Raw genomic sequence first — 13,775 nt, 5'->3', positions numbered from 1 at the left:
TGCTGCTCTTGCTTTCTTTATATTGGTACTTACCTCTTTAGGGCTGGAAAAAACTAGTTGTAATCCTTTAGTCTGACCTCCTCAGGCTTCCTCATTTGGAGCAATTTCTGCCTGTAAGCTCAGGTTGAGCTAAAGCATCTTTTAAAGGATTTTCAATCCTAAATATGCTGATAAGAGGACATTTCCAGCCTGGAGGTTGCAGATACCTGGCTTTGATCTAATGGACTTTTATCATGGGAGCCTCTACCAAAGCAAGAGGCCATATCCAGCACCCATGGACCTCAGTCAGTGTAAACTGTGCAATTCTCCATTATGAACAGTGAATCCATAGTATATACCAACAGACAGTTCTCCCCTCCATGAACACACCCATTTACCACGGTCTTTCCCTTGTTGATTTGGCAGCAGAGGGCAAATAATGGAGCCCCTTCAAACTGCTGGTACTGCAAGGTGTCCTGTCTCCCCTTGTACATTGCATGCTCCCAGAGGGTGGTTTTCCCTCAATGCTCTAATCTTCCTCCTTGTAGCTTTTCCTTGTATCCATCTGTTTTCTAGCTGGATTCCTGGTAATGTGTCCAAATCTGAAGACTGTGGTTCTTTCTTTTTTTTTCTTTTTTTTTTTTTTTTCTTCCACAAGCATATGCTAACTTCTCCATACAACAAAGATGGTGTTTTTAATGCTAAGCATACTGTTTTGATCTGGGGTTCTATTTCACATTTATGTAGCGACTGTTTATTCGTACCAAAGCTTGGAAGTGAATTGGAAGGAAGGGTGTTTCAGATGTGATAGATAATAGACCAGCTATGACCTTGAAATGTGAAATCCACATAATTATTTTATCAAGTTAGATACTAAATAAGGAGTCCAAACTGATTTTTTTTTTTTTTTTTTTTTCCCTCATCCAACAGCCAAATGTTTTTGCCAGCATATCCCTGACGGTCACCAAAGGTGCAGAGGTCTGGCAAAGTGCAAACCCACGAGGTCAGCATGGAACTTGTGTGTCTTCGTCTCCTCTGCCATATGCTGTTGGGGGCCCCACAGCTTGCATGGCAAATCACCCATTCAAATGGATGTTTTCCCATGGAAAATTTTGCCAAATCGGTGATGTTTTCCAACAACAACAAAAATATCATGGGCTCCAAAGACTTCTCACCTGTCAATTTAGTAGCAATGAGGTTCCAGGCTGTGCTATAAAATTTAGCTGGAATGTCTAATAGAATAGGAAAATATTCTTTTCGCCCCAGAAGTGTGATTGGATTAAGGGCATGTTCACCTCCAAAATGTGCTATGTGGAAGTCTAGTAATACCAAACTCTGTTCACATGTACAGGGACCAGGATGTGCAAGGTAGAGCAATTTCTTCATTGCTAATGAGCTGGAAACTGATATGGTAGGAGATTAACCTAGAGTTAAGTTGAACATAGTAGCAACAAGGGAGCTGATCCAGGCATATCTGCTTGACCAACTTTGAGGTATTGCATTGAGTTAAAGCATGCTGTTTTGCTATTACTGCTTGCTCTCTGGGGATGTGACAGTGACCAAAGCTAGGCATCAGGGACTTCTCATATACACCCTGCCTGGCTTGGATTAGAGTTATGTTCCATGAAAGTCTCAAGAAAGCTTTTGCTTTCTTAAAGACATGTTATTTGTGTTATTTGCTCATGATGCTCTGTCAAAGGACTTGTTTTTAGCTTCAGATGCAAATCATTTAGTTGTCAGTGTGTGATTTGCTGCTGGCTCACGTTTGGTGACCTGTATTTCATTAATGAAATTGTCAGTAAAATTTCTAAGCATCCGAGTCTCCTTCAAGGCAATCAGGGATTTAAGCATGGATGAAGGTTGAAGAAACTTGGGATTTGCCCTGCCCTTCGCTCTTGAAAAAGAGCCTGGGGGCTCCTAAAATACTCCAGATGTCTTTGAAATTGAACTCTCTGTTTGCACAGACGTAACCAAAAGCCATGTTTCTAAACAGATGCAATTAAACCAAGACCATTTCTCAGTGAAATTCAAATTCAGTGGTTTGTGACTAAGGCTCACGGAAAAAAAAATAAATAATCAGAACTTTCCTATTGTACAAACCTTTCTTCAGTAGTACATGGTTTCACTATTGTATGTAACTTTATTCACTATTATATACATTACAGAAACTATAATCACTATTATATATAACTTTCTCACATACAGTCACATAAAACGTGCACTGGAACAGGTTCCCCAAGGCAGTAGTCATGGCACTGAGCCTACTAGAGTTCAAGAAATGTTTGGACAATGCTCTCAGGTCTAGGGTTTGGGTTTTGGGTGATGGTGTGGTGGAGCCAGGAGTTGGGCTCAGTGATCCTTGTGGGTCCCTGCTAACTCAGGATATTCTATGAAATACTGCATGCTTTCAAGTAGGAAATCTAAGATGTAAGCTATGCTAAAAATATCGGTGTTGATTATTGTGTATAGTGACAGTAGAATAAGGCTTGTGCATTAGATTTATTTAAGGGATATTTCCTCTTAAAAAAAAAAAAAAAAAAGTCCCTCCAAAAAGTAACAATACTTTCTCACAGAGAAAGATGTGGAAAGTGACGTGTTGCTTCTGATTTTATTCTGCATAGTGGTTGAAAGGATGCCGAGCACTTTCCCGCATCAGAGAAGATCAGAGCAGATTTAGGATCTTGCAGACTGCTGGTGTCTATTAGGAATTTTCTGACCAACTCTATTTGTCTGAATTCCCAAGAATGTTGCTTGTTCTTCAGAATGGAAAAATGTTCTATTTTTGGCTGTGACAACTTTTCTGGGAAAAAAAAAAAAAAGTATTAAACAAAGCATGGCAATGGTTCATGTGTGTAGGTCTTCATAGTGTGTGATGGGGATGGAGTGAGACTTAGCAAATAAGCTTGAGACAGATGCATGAGGAAGCTATTAATGCTCTACTTGCAAGTTAAGGCTAAGAAAATGCCTAATTAAGTGGATGATCCGGAGACCCTGGTGTGTTGAGTGGAGGCAGACTTGGATATATGGGAAAATGTCTCTGACCAGAAAAGGTCAAAACAAATAAATGAATAAATAAACATAGAAGCATATGTCTCAAGAATGAGAGATACATGGTGGATCAGAAAAACGGCGTCATTCAGACGCTTCAGGAAGCCCTGGGTGAACAAAGGACTTACAACATGGCAAACATCCCTCAAAAAGCCATTTTGAACCAGCAGCTCAAGGCTCCAGTTCCTGGTGGAGACCTTGGCTGGCGGTGGGGTTTCTTATGCCTTCCCACCCAGCCTGTGGCATTTCAATGGGAGAGGTGATCTTCTCTGGGGATGTGGAAGGATATTGTGAGCTTCCATAAAGAGCAACAATTATTTTTTATTAAAGGTTGACTGTGGTTACCTGTGTTCATGCGTATGTGTGAGGCTCTTTGCATGAATAAATGTTTCCTGATGTCCAAACTGAATCTCTGGCCTGTGATCTGGGGCTGTGGCCCCTCATTGCATCACCTGTCATTGACAACCCCACTCCCCCCCCCCATCATCCCTGCCCATGTCATGGTGGGGGCTGATCTCAGACCACCCCTCAGCCTGCCCATGGCCAGACCCAACAAGCCCAGCTCCCTTCCAGCTCCTTATGGGTTGGCTGCTCCAGGCCTCAACTCACTGGGCAGCCTCCACAGGACCTTGCCTAAGGTCTTCATATTCTTCTGGAACTAGAGACCATATGTGTAAGGAGCGCCCAGATGTGGCACCTCCAGTGGTGAGTCAAAATGAACACATTTTAGCCCCGGATAGAAGACTATGTCCTGCCTTTAGTGTGAACTAGTTCAGATTGGTCAAAAATTTAGGTGTGGGTGAGTACTTTGCAGATGCAAAACTGCATGTGCTTTTACACTGCTTTCCAGGAAACCTGTAGTTAGATACCAAAGATAATGTTACTAGGAAGGATCAAATTGGCTAATTTGTTTCTAGGTGATGGTTTGCAGGAAGATTGAATTGACTCCATGTTTTGCTCATTCCTTCTCCTGTCATAGGTGACTCCATGCACTTGAAATGTTTCATGGATGTATCTTTTTTGCCTCCTTTTGAAATAAAACCATCTACTGGGGAATCTTAAATCTGTTTGGAGTCTGAGATGAATGAGACTGAAACTGCTTTCCTTTACCAACTGCTCAACAAAAATTCTGGTTTGAGATCTCTCTGAAACACTTTGAAGTAGTACTAAAGCAGGAAGTTAATTAGAGCTGCTTTGATATCTTACAGCATGTTTTAACAGCTGCTTCAGAGGCAGCTTGAAAGTAAGAGCTAACGTGGTTTAGTGCATGTTCATGAAAGTCTGTGTTACCTCTACCAAAATATCTCTGTGTATCACTGCTGTGGCTGGTTATTTTCTTTCCTCAGAGTTCAAACTCACTTTTGCATGGGGACTTGGGAAAATAAATTAACTAAACCTCACTGGATTGTTGTCCAGTGGACTGGATTTTTTTTTTTTTTTTTTTTTTTAATGTCTTAATGTTATGGTGCTGCAGCCCTGGTCTAAATTTCCACGTTTCTCATTTCTGTTTTCAGTTGTCATTCTCTCAAGTTCTCCAACAGGCTAACATTTTCCATGGCTTGTTTGCAATTAAATGACTTCCCTGGATATTTTTAAATGAAATCATGCCAGTGAAGAAGCATAAGTAGCATGTTCTTCTTAGTAGAGAACATCTATTTAGTCCAAAAGCAAAGATTTGACCCTGTTGCTCAAAGGGAAAACATAAAGAAAATCCTCATGTTTGCTGACAAACATGATGTCACATGTTTTACTGTGATAATTAATTGTTGGATGTGGGCAATGTACTTTGTCATGGAAAACAATTTGAAGACTCTTCTACCTACTGAAGCTTTTCCTTACTGTCGTCTTAATTTTATTCTTCTTTCTTGTCTTTTGACTTATTTTTAAACTATTTACAACTCGATTTTTGTGCTCGTCAGTTTTTTGATTGGAGGACTGATGCTGTAGAGTCTGCATTCTACATATTATGTCCTACTCTTAGTCCTATTCCTAGTTCTTGAAGCCCATCTCTGTGTCACCCAGGAAGAAAGAAATTGAGAAAACACATACTGTTTGTTGTGCATATTCAAATCATTGTATCACATCTCCATTATGCTTCTTCCCTACCAAAAGTTTTAAGGTGCAGGAACAACACAGTGCTAGGGCTGGAGAAGCGGTCTTAAGTGTAAGTCCTGGGTAAGCCCTTCTGAGATGCAATGCAGATTTTTGTTATGACTGCCTTGTTCTGGGCAGTGTGACAGGCTTTGTCGTAAACATAATGGAAAGGGCTGCACCTTTTCCTAGAACAGCAATTGCTCAGAGGTAGCATTTTGTGCTGGTGTGGGAGTTCAGACTTGCAGGCTCCAGCCTTGAAGCTCGAGAAATGCCATCACCTGCATTTCCCTTGGTCGTATTCTGCCTGCATTGTGTTGATCTTAAGCAAGGTCAATGCCTGGCTATAGAAAAATATATTGCTGACTGTGGAGAGACAAGTGATGTCTTTAGAAAAATAAAGACATGGATGTAAAAAAGAAATGAAAGGCGTGTGTCCAAATTGTGTACTTGGAACCTGCATCACTGATTGTGCCTAAAATGGGGGGGGAAAACGGTTATATTGGTCACACACACACAATAGGACTGAAAGAAATCACTGGTTTAACCACTCATTGAAGGGGGAGATATCCGGGCTTTTTCATTACCCTTTGCTCCTCCTATTTTGGCTTTGTGGGAGCTTTTAGGAAAAAAAAAAAAAGTCCGTCTGGGGCCAAGCTGTAAACATAGTCAGCCACAGCTGTGATTCTGTGGTGCTCTGCTGAAGTGATTCAAATTGGGCCAATTAACAACAGCAGGATGCTCTGGCTTTCCAAAATCTGTGAGGAGTAGGATCAAAACATGTATTCAGCCCTGTGGAAGATGAGCAGCCTCCACCCATTTGTCCTCAAGGTGTCCCACAGCAGAGCAGGAGGCCAAGGTCCACAGTGCCTGCTTGTGAGGCCCTGCCTCCTGAGCAGGAGACCAGGCCATGCTGTTCCTGCTAACCCCTGGTCCTGGGCCTGCCTGGTTTCTGCAATGCCTTTGGCAACATCTGCTTTGCCCATTAGAGCAACGCTCCTCTCCTGGCCTCTGGCCCATGCCTTTGCTGCCATTGATTAGTGTCAATTTCCTTCCCAAACCTGGAAGTTTGTGAATGCCAGATTGGATTGCAGTCTGCCTGCCACTGTGAAGCTGCGGTGTGGCTGTGCGTGCACAGATGTATAAATAGCACAGGCTCATTGCCCTCTTTGACATTTCAGGAACTCTTCTGCTCACTGAAGTTGGGATTGCCTTTCAGATGTCTCCCCTTTGAGCCCATGAGTATAAACTTATTTAATGCCCTGCCAACTTGTTGACTCCTAAATCAATGTTCTCATATTTGCCTGACATTCCTCCTGTTTAACTCCAGCAGCTGTAGTGCTAGATATCTCTTAGCATCTACATTTGCTCCATTGACACCACCTCATTGCCCTGCAGAGCCCCTTGTAAGATCTCCCCATCTGGTTGCTGGATGAAGACCTCAGTTATTCCTAAAGCCAAAAATACTGCACTTAATTTAAAGTAAGCTGAAGCGAGGGCATGGTGCTGCTGTTAATTACATTTTGCAGATGAAGTGCTTGTGAGCAATATATTTGGTTAGAAACCAAAGAGATGATTAGGTGAGTTTTTTGGGAGGAGTGTGATACCTTTCTATGTTGTTCAATGCAGGGCTACTCTCAGAACTGATGCTTCATTTTGGAGTGAAAAACGGTGCTTTTTTTGCAAGAGTCAATGGAACCTATCACAAGCCAAGGTGCTGTGGATGGGCCCCAGCCAAGACAGTAAAAGGTATGGTGGAAAGTGGGCAAAATATATGAAATACCTTGTGGCAGATCATGTGATAAAAGTTACCAATGCTGCTTCTGCAATCTTTGCCTCTTATTACTAAGCATTAATTCTATTTTTTTGTGCTATTTGTAGTTTGCAGGAAGCATCACTTTTTTCTCCTGCAGTGGAAAACTTATGTCTGTTTTAGAGTTCATGAAATGCTTACTTGCCTTTCTGAAAAGAAAGGGAAGTTGTTGAAGTATAACTTTTTTCTTATCTAAATAATCTCTTATATCCTTTTTTTTTTTTTTTTAAAAAAAAAAAAAAAAAAAAAAAAAAACCTCTCATCCAATGCACCAGATCTGTGACCCTTTAATATTCTAGAAAACCAAGTGTACTTAGACGTTTTGTAAATTAGCAGGCTGTGAACTATTTCCTGTGTCATAAAGCCAGTGCCAAATCCTTTCACTATTAAGTCTATACCCACTCTGTCTGACCCAACTATGGTATTTGGGACAATTTCCAGAAAAATGAATGGACAATCCTGGATGAGCTCTTCTCTGGCTAGGTTCCTTATTTAGAGGTTATCTGATTCTCTTAAATTTTCTATCCAGCCCCAAGAAGAACAGTGATGCAAAACTGGCTGAGGCTGCAGTGCAGTGGTCCAACTCCATTGTAGCTTGTCCACCTCTTGCCCTGGTTGTCAGGAGTTGTAGTAGGTAAGCAGCTGGGTGGGATGTGGCGTTATGGTCTCTACCTCTGTGACAGCCCTTGTGCTGCAAAGCTTGGCCCTGATAGCATGGAATCCTAGTATGCTCCCCACAAGGACTGCAGGTCCATGGGACCTGGCCAAGGTCTATCCCTCTGTCCTGCTTGGAGCTGTCAACTCCTATCTCCCTGCAGCAGAGATGCTGTCAGTCAACATTGCTTTTCCGTGGCTGAGCCCTTTGCAAGGCTAACAGAATAGGAGGGATGCAGCAGCTCGATCAGCAGCTTATAGTTCCTTGTCCTTAGGTGCCATTGCTACCAAGGTGCTGACATAGCACTACAAGAAGACTATAGGCGAAGCCAGGCGTTCCATCTCTTTGAAGTCAAACCCATCAAAGAAGTGAACCATTCCTATAGGAAGCGATGTATCTGGGAGAGCCTAGGTTTGTGGGACATCAGTTCCTCTCTAAGTATATGGACACACTGGGTTGGTTTAACACAGGATGTGACTGCATTAAATATCTCCAAAGGACATGACAAAGAAGAAACTGTACCTCCATTTAACATAGCATCATAATATGGAAGCAAACCAAAGCACATGAGAACATGAAGGAGTAATCTGGTGAAGTGTATAGTGAAAGAGAAAACAGTGCTTATAATTATTAAAGAATAATTTAGATTAAAAGAGCTGCCTGGAGGCCTCTAGTCCAACCTTTGCTCAATGGCAGGCCAGCTGTGATGTTGCATCATACCAACAATGCTGGATTCTGCCTGTAAACGATGTTACTGAAATCAAGATCAGGAAGCTGATCTTGAAGACCTGCTTAGAAAGGCACACGGCCTTCAGGATCCATCTTGTTTCAAATGGTAGCTGTCACCAAGTTGCTGAAAATGGGGCAAGGGAGGAAAAAATGTTCTTGAATGTCTGCAGGTTAATGTCCTTCCAGGAAAAAAATGGGAATAATAGTGTTTGGCTCACACTAGAGAACAAGCACAAAACCTCCCTGACTGCCTAAATTACCATCTGCAGTGGAGGGAAATGTTTACCATGGCAAGCTTGAGGGTGATGCAGCCTGTCAGAATTATAAAATATTCTTGGAATTGCTAAATGTTGTAGATGGTAATTCTACTTCTGGAAAGTCTCCTGTTGTAAATTAAATCTACTGAAAATCAGCTTGATACAAAATGAAACTGACTGCTCATTGAAGGAGGAATTAGCTGCTTCTTGGTCCCAATTTATTGAAACTTGCTCAAGGATACTCTACCAGATGCTCAAAACCCTGTAACCTGGTAAGGAAGGCTGCACTGGCGAAAAAGCCAAACTGACATAGAGGGGATTGCAAGACAACTACTTAAAACCAAACCAAGCCTCAAAACAGTCTGCAAGAGATGGAAAAAATAAATGGGGAACCATGGCTGTGAATGAAGTGTTAGGAGTTGTTCAAAACTGACAAGGAAGTTAAAGGAAATTAGAAGAAATTTTTGGCCAGTGGCATTAAAAAGTGAGAACAAACACCACTGTCCCCCTTTGCTGCTGCCAGTCCTCCCTTGTCACCATCTGGAGACCTGAGCCTTCAGGTAGATAGAGCTGGTTCTTGGAGGATGAGATTAAATAGTTTGACCACTAATGGTATTAGACCTTAGAAGATAAATTATGTCAGGATAAATTGACCAGGAAGGTGTTAGAGGTTCTTAAAATCAGAAAAGTCTCCCTCAGGACCTTGTGCCAGTGAGCTAATATGAGAGAGGTGGGTGGGCAGACACTAACCCTCTCCTACATCACTGCCCAAATGAAAAACAGCTTCAAGAAATATTTTTGCTTTTGGATAAGCAACTTCTGAGAGCTTTGGAGAAGTCTGAGGGGCTCTGAGAGCTGCTGGGAGCTACTAAAATGCACCATAGGTGTGGTAGCATCCCCCAGAGAAGCTGCAGGAAGACAACTTAAACGGTTGCAAACGTGCAGGTTGACCCAAGCAAGCCCTGGCAATTGTGTAATTCATACTGCTCATCAGGCAGTCACAGGAAAATGCATAGTCTAGCCTTTCCTGCTCATGACTGGCAAGACTTAAACACTGAATCTCGTGCAGATTAAATAAATTTGATTCCCATAAAGGCATTGTATTTGGTCCTGCAGGACAGTCTGAATCGGAAATATCTAAAAATGTGCATAAAAGGTATTAACAGGTTTAAAAACTGTCTGGTGAGTCTGGACATCCCTCTAAGTGGAAATAATTGTAGAGTGTGATTCACACAGTGAGGGTCTGGCCTGGACTGATTCTTTGTTATGTGTTACTTTGTATCCGAAGATATATATATATATTTATTTCAACATTCTCATACAAAACACAAAGTCTATGCTAACAGTCTGTAGGTGGAAGAGGCCAAGAGGCCTGCTGAAACTGGAATGTCTGTCATGCTTTATCTAGCCTCCAGATCATATGAGACCATATCCTGAAGCAAGCCAACACCTTCCAGCTTCAAACACTTCAATATCAGGCAGTGGGTATTTGCATTGCACTTCATTGTCAGTGTTGTTTTCATGTTTTTATGAACTTCTGTGTTTGTGAACTTTTCCAGGTGTTGACCCTGCTCCCACAGCAGAAATACCATTTTGTGGCAGTGCCAGTACTTGCTGAGCTCCATTCAGCCCCATGTTGCAGCATGGCCATGGGTCCCCTTCTGCTGCTCAGGCTCCTGGTCCCAGCGTGTGATGTGTTCATATGTCCTTGCACTGTAATACTTGTAATAACAATAGCAATGTTATTACTTCTTTTTTAACCTTGCTCTAGTAAAGGGTTATTTTAGAAGGGCTGATAAAAATGCTCAATGGAAATTGTCTTGTAAATAAGCAGTCGCACACTGATAAAATTAAGGTAGAGTTCAGAAAGGCCAAGTAGCACAGAACTTGAGTAAATCCTGCCTGTTTCGTCTGCTGCCACCACCGTGGCTGGCTGCGAAGCTGAATAACAGCACTGGGAGCAAGCCAAGATGCTATTCTTAAAGTAAAAGGAACGAAAAACAGGCATGCCAGAATGCAGCATCTGTTATTGGCCTCAGTGCCTCAGGCTGATGTTGCAGTATGGTGCAGACCAAAGTGGGGGCCGCAGCTCTCCTCCGAAGGTACCATGAAGTCCCTTTGCTGCCAAAAGCCCTCTAAGAAACCTCTTGAGCAACAAAGCATGGTGTCCAGCTGCATCCTGCCACCAATGGAGAGAGTAATAGAGTAATGCCATAGTGTACTGAGTCATTGCTTCTGGGACTGTGGCACTGATGATGGGTGATTTTTTTTTAAAAAAAAAAAAAAAAGGGGGGGGGGGCAAAAAAAGTCCAAACAGCAGTTTTTTAGGGCAAAGTCTCACTGTCACATCAACTTTGAATGATCCAAGCAGGCATTTTTTGGGTAGAGCAAAGTGTTCATGACTGCATCTATTCTGAGAAAATGCAGGGCCTACCATGACATGAGCCTGGATAAGGTTTAGTGCTGGAAAGTCCTAGGTAGGATGACACCTTCGGAGGTCCCTAGGGAAACGGTGCAGCTCCCTAGGTTGCTCGGGGCTGTCCCTGAGGATGGAGACCCACCACCATTCCTAGGGACACCCCTCTCATGAGGGATATCACACTGACCCACACAACACTTAACACACTCAGGTGATAAACTGGTAAGCACAACTGTCGACACCTAAATTTGTGGTCTATATCTAGGAGTCTTGCTTAAATCTCTTCTCCTTTTTGAAGAATCAAATACTTGTTATACAGCAATAAATTATGCCCTTGTTGAACTGTGATTCCCTAAGAACAATCAAACCAGTAATGATGGGCATGTGGTTATTTTTGGATGTTGATTTCCTATTACTTGGTTTGTTTTCTTTTTTTCTTGAGTGACTTTAACCGTGGAGATCTGTGGTTTCTTTCCTGGATTTGATAATAGGGACAAAATAGAGACACTCGAAACCTCAGCATGGTTAGCTACTTGATTCAACAGGCTTCTGAAAAATTTTCTCACAGAAGGAATTCTGGGGAAGTAAGGGCTTGCCTATCAGATGTATTTGTAATAGGGGACAAGAAGGAATGAAGAGAAGCAAGCATACAGACAAGAATGCAGAAAATTCATACTGAATCCTGATCTGGCTGCAGAATTATTTCCTTGCTTGCTAAAATCGAGAGTGACTAAGCCCTGTTATTTGGCTGTGCCACCAAAAGTGCAGGCTAGATTTGCTCTTCAGGAGACCAGTGGGTCTGACTGGAGATGCTTCCAAAAATAATTTGTCTTTAGAGGTGAAACTGGTGCTACTTGGTAAAGATGCTGTGATGATCTTACCAGTCTGGATAGCCAGTGAGGAATGGGATCCGTATGGGTGATATCAAATGGAGAAATGGGATGGGGAACAGAAAAAAGGCAAATTATGCTGGAGGGGACCCCAGGGTCCTGAAGGGTGGTAAGTTGGTCCAGAACCAAAGCATAAGCAGCAGGTCTGGGGTAGGGATAATCTTCTGTATGTAGCACTGGGGAGGTCACATCTGAATCCAGGGGTCAGCTTGGGGCCCCCAGTACAAGAGAGACGAACTGAAGCATGCCAAGCACAGGGTCCCATGAAGCTAGGGGTGGAAAGGAGCCCAGTGTTTTCTTTTAAGGAAAGAGTAAATGGTGGTTTTTCTTTGTAAGGTACCAGGCACGGTATTTTGAAATGGGTATAAGGAAATCCTCCTTGCAATATGCATTTCTCTTCCACAAAATGCAGGGAACACATATACTCACATACACAATTAAAAAAAAAATCTTCCAGAGATGACTGCAAGTGTTTGTATACAGCTGCAGAATCAAGATGCCGCACACTGACTCAAAGCACACAAGTTTGAATGACTGACTTCATTTAGAAAGTTTCAAATCCACTTACTTTCCAACTGTGCTGGTTGTGTTCATTTATTAACTTCCTTCTCCACCTAATTTACTGTGTGTCAGATGTTCACACCCAGGAAATGTGTACTTGCATAACTGAAACTTTTGCAACATGAATGCTTAGTGGTAACTTCAGCTTCTATTTTTTTCTAAACTGTGCTTTGCAGCCTCTGTGGTACATGCAGATCTATAGTAATAGCATATTGTTAATTCCTTAGCTGAGTAAAACAGACCCATTCTCTTCCTCTGATAGGTGATAAAAGCTCTGAAAAACAGCTGCATGTAGTGTGGGAATTGGCTGTTTTCTGTGTGCATGGGACAAATGAAGCATACTGAGCAAAAAAGCAACAACAAGCAGCCAGGCCACACAGATAAGAGCCAGGTCATCTCCTTTTTTGATTCTTGAATTTTTTTTTTTTTTTTTTTGAGTGACTGACGTTGTCTAAATATCATAGACAAGTGTTCATCTCAAGGTCATTTATTGCATGTCCCATTAGAAAAAAAAAAAAAAAAAAAAAAGATTAGCAGAATATTTTAATGAGTACTCATGAAATAATTTTGTCATCTACCCATAAATTTCAGATTCAGGTTTTCTTTGTTTGGTGGGTGCACATAAAGAAGGAACGTGCATTGCACCCTATAAAAACATTGCTCATTTTGAGCTTTGATTTGCAGCTCCTGTTCAGTCCCCTGTTCCTTGGTACCAGTATTGCTCTGTGCTCTCACAGCTCCTCACATTGCAAGAACTCAAGTCCAGGCTCTGCAACATTGTCAAGTTATGCATTCACACTCTGCTTGCACAGTCATCTGGATCACTTGGGAAACCTCAAACTAAAGACAAACGTTACTTGCAATTGAACATAGACGGGAAAGCCTAATTTTGAGCTAATAAATTAGCATTTTTAAGTGCAAGCCTCATACACTGGAGGGTACGGGGGCTCTGCTTCCACCTCTTGGTGAAGAGGGAGAACAGCTGGAGAACCACGGCACCCTGATGAGCAGATGCTTACCTGGAGACCTTATACCGTCTGTGGAGAAAGGGGAATGGCGGGCACAGATCATGCAGCCATGGGACAGACCATGCAGAGAGCAAAGGTGGTCTTTGTCCCTCTTCACTGCTTGGCTGGCAAATGCAACAGCTGCCCTGGTCCTTTGGGAGGGCCAAGGACTCCTCCTGATGGGGAGGTTGCCCAGGTACATCTCAGGGTACCCAGGCTGGAATTTGCTGTCACCTGTCTGAGTGGGATTAGTAAATAATAGGGGAAGGTATAATTTGCCTGTTGATTTAGTGAAATGAGAAATGCCCTGTTGTCTCAGCCTGTAT

The sequence above is a fragment of the Oxyura jamaicensis genome, chromosome 6, assembly GCF_011077185.1.
Source record: "Oxyura jamaicensis isolate SHBP4307 breed ruddy duck chromosome 6, BPBGC_Ojam_1.0, whole genome shotgun sequence".
Classification (NCBI taxonomy): domain Eukaryota; kingdom Metazoa; phylum Chordata; class Aves; order Anseriformes; family Anatidae; genus Oxyura; species Oxyura jamaicensis.
Note: the sequence above shows the minus strand (reverse complement) of the source record.